This window comes from Pelobates fuscus, chromosome 1 (assembly GCF_036172605.1).
Source record: "Pelobates fuscus isolate aPelFus1 chromosome 1, aPelFus1.pri, whole genome shotgun sequence".
Taxonomy (NCBI): Eukaryota; Metazoa; Chordata; class Amphibia; order Anura; family Pelobatidae; genus Pelobates; species Pelobates fuscus.
The window spans coordinates 33121590-33134644 of NC_086317.1; positions in this window are offsets into that span (position 1 = coordinate 33121590).

Below are 13055 nucleotides of genomic sequence, written 5' to 3' on the forward strand. Positions count from 1 at the left end.
CATTATCATTTAACTCTCAAGAGATCCAATTTTTAGATGTGTCCATCTTTAAAGAAAACGGCAAACTAGGGTATACCCTATACCGTAAAGATACGGCAAGGAATACGCTACTCCAGGCCACCAGCTATCACCCTCAGAAACTGAAAGAATCTCTCCCGGTATCCCAATACATGAGGGTACTGAGATACAACAGTGACCCAGTGAAAAGAGAGCAACAACTTCAAGAAATGACTGAGAGATTTTTGCACAGAGGATATAATCCCGATGTATTATCACAAGCGAAAGACAAAGCCATGAGACACACAAGGGACCCCATGGGGACCATAAAGAAGACCTCACAAGCAACCAGAATGTACTTACCCTTAACTTTACACACAGGCACTTCACAAATCCAAAAAGCCATGAATAAATACTGGGGCATATTCCGGTCCGACAAGAATTTGCCACCCATTTTTCAGCAGCAACCGATTATTAGCTTAAGAAGAAATAAGAACTTAAGAGACCTACTAGTGAAAAGTGATCCTAGTTTATGCTATCAGAAAATCAAAGGACCTACCAAGAAAGGTTGCTACAGATGCAGTGGCTGCGTGACGTGCAGCCACATGAACACCAGTACCTAATTTTCCCATCCACACAGTGGAATTCGGATCCCTATCACCCAATACATCACATGCACTACAGATCATGTGATATATCTAATCACCTGTCCCTGCGGTCTCTCATATGTGGGGAAGACGGATTTAACCCTCCGAGATCGGATTAGAGGCCACAGATCTACTATAAATACGGCCTTCAGGGACCAGAAATCAGACAAACCCGTCGCTAAACATTTCCTTCAAGCTAACCATAGACTTCCTACTCTACGATTTATAGCTATAGATCATGTTCCACCTAGTCCCAGAGGAGGGGATAGATCCAAAACACTACTCCAACGTGAAACTTACTGGATACACCGTCTGGACACAGTTACCCCCAAAGGACTGAATGAGTACATTACATTCTCCATGTTCTGCTGAATTTAGAATTCAGAATCTGTATGTGATCTAAACTAGGTTACTCATACCAGAGTTCGTTATGATCTCCAAAGAAATGCTCCAGCTACTCAGTATTTTGAATGATATAGAATAGTTATTAACTTATGATAATATATCCATGAATACATAGATATTCATTTTCATATCTAAGAATTAGTTCTTTCTACTTTGTTTTTAAATGTAAATTATGAGATTTATGTTATGTTATGTTCACAATCACTTGGTTTGTTGTCATTTTTCACGACATGTTTGGGGTGTAATCCAGGCACACAGCACTTTTTGCACACATACACACTTTGGTCGCATCCCCTGTCTCTCTATTACCCAATCTGTCTATGTGTCCCCCCTTGCCCTATGTCTCTCTATTACCCCTCTGTCCCTTCCCCCCCCCCAACCTGGTGTTTTTCTATTACCCATCAGTCTCTGTGTCCCCCTTTCCCCTGTGTTTCTATTACCCCTCTATTTGTCTCCCTCCCTTCCCCTCTATTTGTCCCCCCTTTCCCTCTATTTGCCCCCCCTTCCCCTCTATTTGTCTCCCCCCTTCCCCTATATTTGTCTCCCCTTTCCCCTCTATTTGTCTCCCCTTCCCCCTCTATTTGTCTCCCCCTTCCCCTCTATTTGTCTCCCCCCCTTCCCCTCTATTTGTCACCCCCTTCCCCTCTATTTGTCTCCCCCCTTCCCTTCTATTTGTCTCCCCCCTTCCCCTCTATTTGTCTCCCCCTTCCCCTCTATTTGTCTCGCCTCCTTTTTGCAAGTGAATCCATGTAAATAAATATGGTAAAATATAGTTAAATGTATTAGTTTGAGATTATTGCTGTAATTGATCACCGTGCATGGTTACTAATGCCAAAAAAAGGCGCAATCTGAGCTGGATACTTTAGATATTTTTGGGGTTGTCAGCTTGGTAACTATCTAACCTTTGTATAAAAAAATAAATAAAAAAATATTTGCTTTAAGCCCAGAACTCTTGAAAATTGCTTTATTGTGGTGATTTATTTTCCTCTGAGGTACACAGAGTGTGAAGTTTATTTAATTTTTATTGTGGAGAGTAAGCTTCTCTTTGGTGGTTCGTAGTGTAGTTTTAAATTATTCTAATTTTGGATAAAGTCTGAGTTTTTTTTTTTTACAGTGCATATGGAGTAACAGACTTGCATGGGGTACCTCAAAGGCAATCCTCATGCTATCTATACATTAGTTACAATGGGGTATACATTCTTATTTGCACAATTTTTTTAAGTTAAGTAGTGAAGTCACGTTCTAAAAAGATGAGTTACAAAGTGTATAGTTATGTAATAAGCTAAGCCGTTATCTTCATTGCTTGCTAAAACGTTGAGTATATCGACATTAGTGATTTGCAATTAGTGAGTACAAGAATAAAGAGCATAAACTTTGCCGTTAAACTAATGGCATGCTTAAAAGGATAGGCTAAACGTAAGAGATGAACCAAGAAATTACATAGATGGACTATGGTAAAGGCTTTGAATTTAATGGAGCCTAAATTGCATATAAACTGGATGAGGGCGCTTAATAAGATTTGCATATTTTGTAATTAGTTATCTACTCATGGGTTATGCTAGGCTGTTGCTATGGCTATTGCGAGGAACTTTGCTTAATATATACAGTTAGAGTCCAGGGAGCAAGTTTCGTGCTTGTGGAATGTGCGGTGTATGTTTCGCCGCCAGGATGGGGCTTCTTGGAGGGTGCAAGGTGATTGTGAGGAAGGAGGGACCTCTTCCCAGCCCTGGGCCTCTTGTTGGGTCAGCTTCTGTGTGCCACAGGCTCAGGTATGCAATTGAGCCAGGCCTTTCCCTGAATGGGTGCTGCGGATGGCCCCGGTGTTTCACCTCCACCAGCGGCAGGTGGGCTTCCAGCAAGGTGGCTGAAGCTTTGGAGGGTATCTCCTTGTGACCCTTGGCTCGGGTGGGTTGACAACGGTTGCAGCGCGTGTATGGGTGTGTGCTTCCCCCTGGGATTGGTCCGCTCCGTCTCCTCTTTACCGACCCCCCTGTCTTCACTCCGTGAGTGGGGGAGGCCCTGGCGAGGAGTTTCTCCAGCCGGTCCCAGAATCTCTGGAAAATCCGGTCCAGGCTGGTAAGTTGGGGTTGTGTGGGTGGAGGCCTCGATGCTGCGGCCGCCATGTTGCTGGGCTCAGCACTTTCAGGGCCCCAGCCTGGCTGGGTGGGGGGGGAACGGTAGCTCACGGTTTGTCTCGTACTGCTTCAGGACGGCGGGAGAGCGGCCATCTCCCCTGCGTCCGCCACATGTGTAGGCCTCAACTGCTGGAGCCTCGGGATGGGTATCATCATGTCGGTCCCGGTGTCCCGAGTCCCCGGGGAGCCAAGAAAAATCGGGTCACAGGTTCTGCTTAGCGGGAATTGGATCTTTGTGTTGTATAGTGCAGGAGCAACAGATGCGTGCGACTGTCCCGCTCTGCAGTCATGCCCCGCCCCCAAAGTCTGAGTTTTAATTATCTAACTGCAGTTATTAAATTATTTAGGATTTCAAGATTAGGGGCTGTCACGGCAAGGGTGCATAATTCATTGTTGCACTATGGAATATTGTCATTTATTGCAATTTGTGTAGTGCATAGATGAACTAGCTGCTTGGTAGAGGTGGTATTGTCAATTCCAAAAGGGGTTAATTTGATTGTATGGGAGGGCAGAATGTTTACAGCGTAAATTCCTCTTTGAAGCTGTGACCCCAACAGAGCTACTATGTAAGGTGTGAGAAGTCACACATACTTGGCACGGAAGTCTGGTTTAAATATAAACTAACTCTCTAATTTGCCATATGTCTAGATTCCCTTTGATATGTTAATGGCCAGTAGTCTTGTGTTACAGTATAATATCTAAAAGAAACATTAATACTTACCCACAGATTAATAATTAAGCCTTATTTTTATTATATTTAGAATGGGACACGCACAATCTTCTTATCAAGGATTGTGATGGCTGCTATATTGGGTCACATGTACGGAGTGTGACATATCTATGGAATGGGAAAATGGTAACAAATTCATAGATGCACTTATTAGAATTAAAACAGCAGAAAGGACACAGTGGCGCTAATCTCAGTAAAATCTGGTGCAGCTAAAAGTACCCAAGTGTAATGTCACCGTTTACACTTCAAAATGTGATATAGTCAGGAAACAAGGTGATTTGCGCACACAGAAAATGTCAGGAAACAAGGTGATTTGCGCACACAGAAAATGTCAGGAAACAAGGTTTTGTTACATTTACTGTGTGCGCACTTATTAGAATGTTTACAATGTTATACATTTCAAATGTTTCCATTTGGATTGATGCTGGTCTGGAACACAAGGGGGTGGTCACTTATAGTTACTATAGGTACACCTTATCTCCACCCCTGGGTGAGGCTTTGTACCATCTTCATTGCCAGAGACTCCCTGTGCAGAAGTTTTACTTTGAAAACCTGAGTAAGTGATTAGTACTTCTGTTATTTTATCCCTTTTGTTTTTATCTGTTGTTGGTGTAAATAATTTATTTATCACCTATTTTATCTATGCCCGGTGACTATTTTTTGCTCATAATAAATATTCCTTTATTAAGTTCTGCCTTTGTCTGGTAAAGAATCACGTTACCTGAAGAGACTAATTAATGAGTGTTTTGCAATTGCAAAGGTATTGTGCTAAGTTGTATTTGGTGGGTGTAACGGACCGTTTCACTTACAAGAGGATAAAACCCAGTTTAGGCGATAATCCCCTTTCCAGATGCACAAGCAGCTACTGCAAACACCATTCTCCCGACTGGAGACACACGAACACTGAATCCGAGAGACCTTTTAAATTCTCCCAAGCATATGAATGCTGTAGACCATTGAATAGGAACCATACGAATAGGCTTGTACTCCTAGCAGTCAACTGGAACAGCATGCAATAAATCCTTCCCCCCAATAATGAGACGACACATCACTTTGAGGGTAAAACAGGAACTCTCGACTGGCTCATCCAGCCTGGCTTTTATTTCCAACTCACACATACAGGCCACACCCAGGGGGAGGCATAAAAGAACCAATGACATAGATGTTACCTCCCACACATCCCCTCCCCTTAGTGTGACACATAATCCCATTATGCATACAGTTTAAACTATACTTTTACACAACTTTCATAACTTTAAAACCATACATCACATTTACATAAAAATACATATCCACAATCAATCCATTCAGGGGAACAACATATTAAAAAATGGCATGAATCCGACCAGGGGTTCAAAAGTTACTAAAAGTATCTTTTGTTCCTTTCTGGCTGGCAGAAAAACATCCCCACAATGCACCCTGGTTTCCTCCCTTCTGCCCTGGAGTTAATTGGAGAAGTAATCCAATTATCCAGGACTAAAGGCAGACTCCATTAACCACATGGTTGCAAAACGACATAAAACACTTTAAAATACATAAAGTCACATTTACAAATAACACACAGACATTTCACCTATCCCCAGATAGCTGGGATCTGCACGCACAAAACTACCGAATAGCGCGCAGATCCTACTCACACAGTACAATTGCCATGGAGCTAAAGTCTTTCCCATAGTCTTTCATTATATGAATAGGCTCCATGGTATGGCTATCTGGGGTACCACATTCCCATAAAGTCTGGTCCATAGTCCAAAGGCAAGAGGCGGGCAATCAGCCCCCTCCAAGGACACGTGGCGAGGTCGGTTTCGCCACACTTCTCCCCTTTAGCCCCCAGACTAACAGGGTACTTGACCTCCTGCCGGTCAGTGCCCTTGTTAGTCCAGCAGCCCACCCACAAGACACCATTACTACACCTGGGTAAGGGAGAATCTTGTCCATGTCCAGGTGCCTTACCACGGCTGTGTGGGGGACTGGTAAGCTGCCTTGGTGGGTTGCTGAGGGTGCAGAGACCAGCGGTACTCTGTCCTGGTGCCAGCACTACCCCGGGAGTAGCCTGGTTGGAGCCTGGTTGCTGGAGACTGACTGTCTCCCCTTTAGGTGCACATCTCGGCTGTCGGAGGGAGAGACCGACTGTCTCCCCTTTGGATACATCACTCTGAGGCTGGGGAACAGGACCGACCGTCCCTACCCCTGGTGCTGTAAGTGCAGAGACTATGGTCCCATCTGCACAGTTGTGGGGCTTAACATCTCCCCTTGGTGGGTTAGGCTGCCGTGGGAGAGAGGGTGTAACAAGCTCCTCTCTCTGGACGGTGAACTGCCGCTGGGGAGGAAGGATTGCACCTTCAGCTCCCTGGGATACACACTGCCGCTGGGGAGGAAGGACTGCACCTTCTGCTCCCTGGGACACACACTGCCGCTGGGGAGGGAGGACGCTGCTCTCCTCTCCCTTCACTTCACACTGCCTTCCTGGCACATCACTTTGCTGCTGGGGGGCTGGAACAACAACCTCTGCCCCCTGTAACTCAGCCTGCCGCTGGGGAGGATGGACGACACCATCAGCTCCCTGGGGTACACACTGTCGCTGGGGAGGAAGGACTGCACCTTCTGCTCCCTGGGACACACACTGCTGCTGGGGAGGAAGGACGGCACCTTCTGCTCCCTGGGGTACACACTGCCGCTGGGGAGGAAGGACTGCACCTTCTGCTCCCTGGGACACACACTGCCGCTGGGGAGGGAGGACGCTGCTCTCCTCTCCCTTCACTTCACACTGCCTTCCTGGCATATCACTTTGCTGCTGGGGGGCAGGAACAACAACCTCTGCCCCCTGTAACTCAGCCTGCCGCTGGGGAGGGAGGACGACACCATCCGCTCCCTGGGTTACACACTGCCGCTGGGGAGGATGGACGACACCATCAGCTCCCTGGGGTACACACTGCCGCTGGGGAGGAAGGACTGCACCTTCTGCTCCCTGGGACACACACTGCCGCTGGGGAGGATGGACGACACCATCAGCTCCCTGGGGTACACACTGCCGCTGGGGAGGAAGGATGGCACCTTCTGCTCCCTGGGACACACACTGCCGCTGGGGAGGATGGACGACACCATCAGCTCCCTGGGGTACACACTGCCGCTGGGGAGGAAGGACTGCACCTTCTGCTCCCTGGGGCACACACTGCCGCTGGGGAGGATGGACGACACCATCAGCTCCCTGGGGTACACACTGCCGCTGGGGAGGAAGGACTGCACCTTCTGCTCCCTGGGACACACACTGCCGCTGGGGATCTGGGCTGACTGCCCAGCATCCCTGTAGGGCCGGTAGAGAGATCTCGGTCCCATCTCCCCCGGCCATCTGTGGGTCTCTCCAGGGCCAGTCCATGAGGTCCCCCACTTCTGCAGCTGGTAGTGAAGCAGGAGGTACCTCGGCCCTGTTTTCCCAGCTGTAGGCTAGCAGGTCTGGGTCTGCCACCCAGTTTTCCCGGTCTGTGTCCCTGCTCTGCGGCTGGCCGGAATTTAATAGTTCTACATAGTCTATCTCCAGCCCTTGATCCATGCCAGCGAAACGGCGGAGGTCTTGTCCCAGTCCAATAGATCTCGGGCCCTGTAACATCTCACTCCGGTAATGCACGATAGCCCAGTACCGTGACTCTGCTGGACTGCCGAAGTCGACGTCTTCTGTTAGGGCCTTCCACAACAGGCCAGGGCTAGTGTAGTGATCCCCCTCCGGCTGGATGCCCTCTGCCCTCCACGTCTCTGGCTGGACAGTGCACCACCACAGTGCCCGGTATGAGACGTCCAGGCTCAGTTCCCTTTCCACGAGGTACTCAAGTTGTCTTACCCGCTCCCCTCCGGGTTGGTCCCCCAGAAGCGGCATCCGCCAGGCCATTTGTTCCTCCAACTGGTATGCGGCACCAGGAAAGCGCTGCTGCCGTTGATACTGGACTTCTTCCAGGGCATCATACCATAATTCTATCCGGGCATTATCTCTCCATTCTAATTCACTCTCTTCCTCAGGTGTGTGTGTTGCCCAGGTGTGCGTGTTGCCCATTTTCCCAAAATCCTTCGTAGATAGGGTCGCTGTACGGGTACTGGCGTTGCCCTCACTTTGTAATCCAGGAATGGTGTTGTCTGTAGCTGTCCCTCTGGTTGTAGGAACGATCCCGCCGCTTGCCACCAATTGTAACGGACCGTTTCACTTACAAGAGGATAAAACCCAGTTTAGGCGATAATCCCCTTTCCAGATGCACAAGCAGCTACTGCAAACACCATTCTCCCGACTGGAGACACACGAACACTGAATCCGAGAAACCTTTTAAATTCTCCCAAGCATATGAATGCTGTAGACCATTGAATAGGAACCATACGAATAGGCTTGTACTCCTAGCAGTCAACTGGAACAGCATGCAATAAATCCTTCCCCCCAATAATGAGACGACACATCACTTTGAGGGTAAAACAGGAACTCTCGACTGGCTCATCCAGTCTGGCTTTTATTTCCAACTCACACATACAGGCCACACCCAGGGGGAGGCATAAAAGAACCAATGACATAGATGTTACCTCCCACACATCCCCTCCCCTTAGTGTGACACATAATCCCATTATGCATACAGTTTAAACTATACTTTTACACAACTTTCATAACTTTAAAACCATACATCACATTTACATAAAAATACATATTCACAATCAATCCATTCAGGGGAACAACATATTAAAAAATGGCATGAATCCGACCAGGGGTTCAAAAGTTACTAAAAGTATCTTTTGTTCCTTTCTGGCTGGCAGAAAAACATCCCCACAATGCACCCTGGTTTCCTCCCTTCTGCCCTGGAGTTAATTGGAGAAGTAATCCAATTATCCAGGACTAAAGGCAGACTCCATTAACCACATGGTTGCAAAACGACATAAAACACTTTAAAATACATAAAGTCACATTTACAAATAACACACAGACATTTCACCTATCCACAGATAGCTGGGATCTGCACGCACAAAACTACCGAATAGCGCGCAGATCCTACTCACACAGTACAATTGCCATGGAGCTAAAGTCTTTCCCATAGTCTTTCATTATATGAATAGGCTCCATGGTATGGCTATCTGGGGTACCACATTCCCATAAAGTCTGGTCCATAGTCCAAAGGCAAGAGGCGGGCAATCAGCCCCCTCCAAGGACACGTGGCGAGGTCGGTTTCGCCACAGTGGGTTTTTAATATTAAAGGGACACTGTAGGCACCCAGTCTACTTCAGCTAATTGAAGTAGTCTGGGTGCTGTGACCCTTTTGCACTTAGTGCTGCAATGTTAAACATTGTAGTTCCAGAGAACTGCAATGTTTACATTGCAGCTCTAACTCTGCCCTCAGTGGCCGTTTACCAGACAGCCAGTGGGGGTGCTTTCGGAATCTAAACAGACATTTGGTCCGTTATCTGACGCTGGATGTCCTCACAGACCTCCTGCATCAGATTTTCACCACAGGAAAGCATTGAAACATGCTTTCCTGTAAGGAGGTCTAATGCGCGCGCGGCCATTGCCGCGCATGCGCATTAGGTCTCCCGCCAGCTAAACGTCGGCGGGGGAGGAATGTGGTCAGAGCCTGACCCAGTGTCTGAAGTGTCTGAAATCCCTTTAAGTAACCTGGGGGACCAAGGCACCCCATTTATAAATTGTCTTGGTGGTGGCAGCGTTAAAATAGTAATATTTATATTATTATGCTTAAGTGTGGGTAGTGTTAAGGGGAAATTTATCATTATTTCCGGTCTAGTGCAGACAAATAGTGAACGTTAACCCTTTCACCACCACAACTACGTCATGCACACTCTTGAAGTAGGGTGCATTAGTGACAGGGACAGCATGGGTTTACTTCAAGTAGATCATGCCAAATTAATCTTATTAAGTGTTTTGATTAAGTAACTAAAATAATAGATCAGGGTGGTGCAGTAGACATTGCTTACCTAGATTTCAATAGGCAGTGGCTTAAATGACAGGCGACAGAGGGTTGTAGTCAATGGAGTATATTCAAATCATGGGCTTGTCACCAGTGGGGTACCTCAGGGATCTGTACTTGGACCCATTCTCTTTAATATTTGTATCAGTGATATTGCAGAAGGTCTTGGTGGTAAGATATGTGTTTTGTTGATGATATAAAGGTTTGCATCAGGGTTGATGTTCCAGGAGGGATAAGCCAAATAGCAAATGATTTAGGTAGACTAGAAGAATGATTGGAGCAGTGGCAACTGATATTTAATGTGGATGATAATGCATCTTAGGTATAAAAACCCATGGGTAGTGAATGTATAGAATAGCCTTCCAGCTGATAGGGCCAGTGACTAATGAAAGTATAAAAAAAAAAAAAAAAATTTAAAAAACTGAGCTGACTTGATGGGTCGAATGGTTCTTATCTGCCGTCACATTCTATGTTTCTATTGCTGTGTTGTCAGTATATTTCCACTGGCAGACATGTTGTGTTAAGATAAAAATTAAAAATGTATACTGTAAGTCACCATTAAAACGGAGGTGACTCCATTTTGTAACAGAATACAAAAAGACAGACACATATTTTTTTTACTTCTCTGTAACTTTATTCACTAGCAAAGGAATGCGTCTAACGTAAACACTGGCCAGAGATAAGACTCTCTGCAGCAAGGGGGGTTGAAAAGCAAAAGCAACCGCCAGGGTCGGCCCGGAGACATTGTGCTGCCTGGGGCAAAGGATGAAATGCTGCCCCCTTCAACCTTGCGTACATCCAGGAGATGCAGTGTGTGTAATGTATGCAGTGTGTATAATGAATGCTTTGTGTATAGTGGATACAGAGTTTGTGTGTGTGTAGTGGATGCTGTGTGTGTTGATGCAGTTTAGTGGGTGCAGTGTCTTTGTAGTGGATGTTGTGTAGTGGGTGCAGTGTCTGTGTTTGTTTATTGTGTGAAGTGTAGTGAATGCAGAGAGTGTGTGTAGTGGATGCAGTGTCTGTGTTTAGGGCATGTAGTGTATGCAGTGTATGTGTGTAGTGCATGTAGTGTGTGCAGTGTGTGTAATGGATGCAGTGTATCTGTGTAGTGCATGTAGTGTGTGCAGTATATGTGTATAGTGCATGTAGTGTGTGCAGTGTATGTGTGTCTGTGTGTAGTGTATGCAGTGTATGTGTAGTGTATGTAGTGTATGCAGTGTCTGTGTGTAGTGCATGTAGTGTGTGCAGTGTATGTGTGTCTGTGTTTAGTGTATGCAGTGTATCTGTGTCTGTATGCAGTGTCTGTGTGTAGTGCATGTAGTGTGTCTGTGTGTAGTGCATGTAGTGTATGCAGTGTATGTGTGTCTGTGTGTAGTGCATGTAGTGTATGTAGTGTGTGCAGTGTATGTGTGTCTGTGTGTGTACTGCATTAAGTGTGTGTAGTGGGGCTGTGAGGGGATCAGTTTTTTTTTTTTTTTAAATAAGTATGAGTTAGTGTATTTTCCCCTCCCTGACTTTTACCTGTGGTCAGGGAGGGGGCACTAGTTTCCATGGTGGTCCAGTGGCACGTTTTGCTGTGTCCTGTGGAGAGGGGGCCCAGTGATCTGTTCTTCCTCCTGCAGCTTCATGTCTCCTGGGCACCCTCTCCACAGGACAAGGTAGTATATATATATATATATAGCGGTATATGCAGCCCAGAAACACATGTATATATTAGACACTCTCTCTCTCTCTCTCTCTCTCTATATATATATATATATATATATCCACATATACACTAACTATAATTACCAGATTTTACTATTAACATGATGTAAAGTCATGATTTTATTAATGACACGGAGGCGAGTATTATGCATTCTCTTTCTTTATTATACTCCCAGCAGCAAGAAAAGGGAAGTATGAGAAAATCATAGAAAAAAGAAAACCATAACAATAGCCTGGTAACAGTAGCACCAATCAGCATACAGTATAATCCATATAGGTGTAGTGTTCCTTGACTCCTCCTCTTTCTGCGTAGATCCTGAAGACCATTAGTGCAAAATTCAAGTATTCCAACCATAAATACGAATCCACGAACCAAAAACCATAACTGGAACTTCAATCTAGAACCGTTTCAACCGTGAACTCTCCAGTTGTATTCAAGCTAAAAGAGAGGAGAAATATGGTAATATCGAAATCTCGTGACTGTTATTCCGCAATCAACAACCCTGGAGTCTTCGTCCAGTGTGACGCAGGTTTCGTATGAGTGACCAGAGCGTAGATATGAGGCTTTGAGTCTGTATGGACGATGCCAAGAGCCCTATGATCCTCGCAAGTTGTCGGAGGGAAATAGTCGTACGATGCATAAGCCGTCTGATCTCCTTCTTGATCGAAATCATTTTGTCTTTGGGTAGACACAACCTCTGTTGAACAGAGTCGACTTGGAAACCCAGAAATTCCATCTGCCTGGAGGGTTGTAGAATTGATTTTTCCCAATTCACCAAGAATCCTAAGTTTTGGATAAAGTGGATCGTCCAGGATAGGTGAATGCGAAGTTGGGATTGAGATTGGGACAGAAGAAGGATGTCGTCTAGATAAATTATTAATCTGACCCCTCGTGTGCGCAGGAAGGCAATCACTGGTTTTAGCACTTTTGTGAAGCACCATGGAGCGGAGGATAGGCCAAACGGCAGACATACAAACCTCCATTTCGTTCCCTGCCACTGAAACTGTAGTAGGTTTCGGTGCGCTTCTGCGATCGGGATTGTCAGATAAGCGTTCCGTAAATCTATTTTGACCATCCAATCTGATGGTATGAGGAGGTCCCGAAGGCAATGAATACCCTCCATTTTGAAATGGTGGTATTGAACAAACGCATTTAGAGGCCGGAGATTTATTACTGGGCGTACCCCGCCTCCTTTCTTGGGGACCAGAAACAAGTTGCTCACGAAACCTTCTGTGTCCCATGGGATTTGTTGAATAGCGTTCTTGGACGCTAATTCTGCGATCTCTGTAGAGATAATCATCTGGTGTTGGCTGGCCATATTTAGTTCTCGAGGGAACTGTGTCTGAACCGGGTGGGAGGTTAACTCCAACAGGTACCCTTGTATCGTATTTAAAACACAAACATCTGCGGTTGAAATCTTCCAAGCATGCTGAAACAATGCCAGTCTGCCCCCCACTTTTACATGGGAAAAACTGAGATATTCGGTAC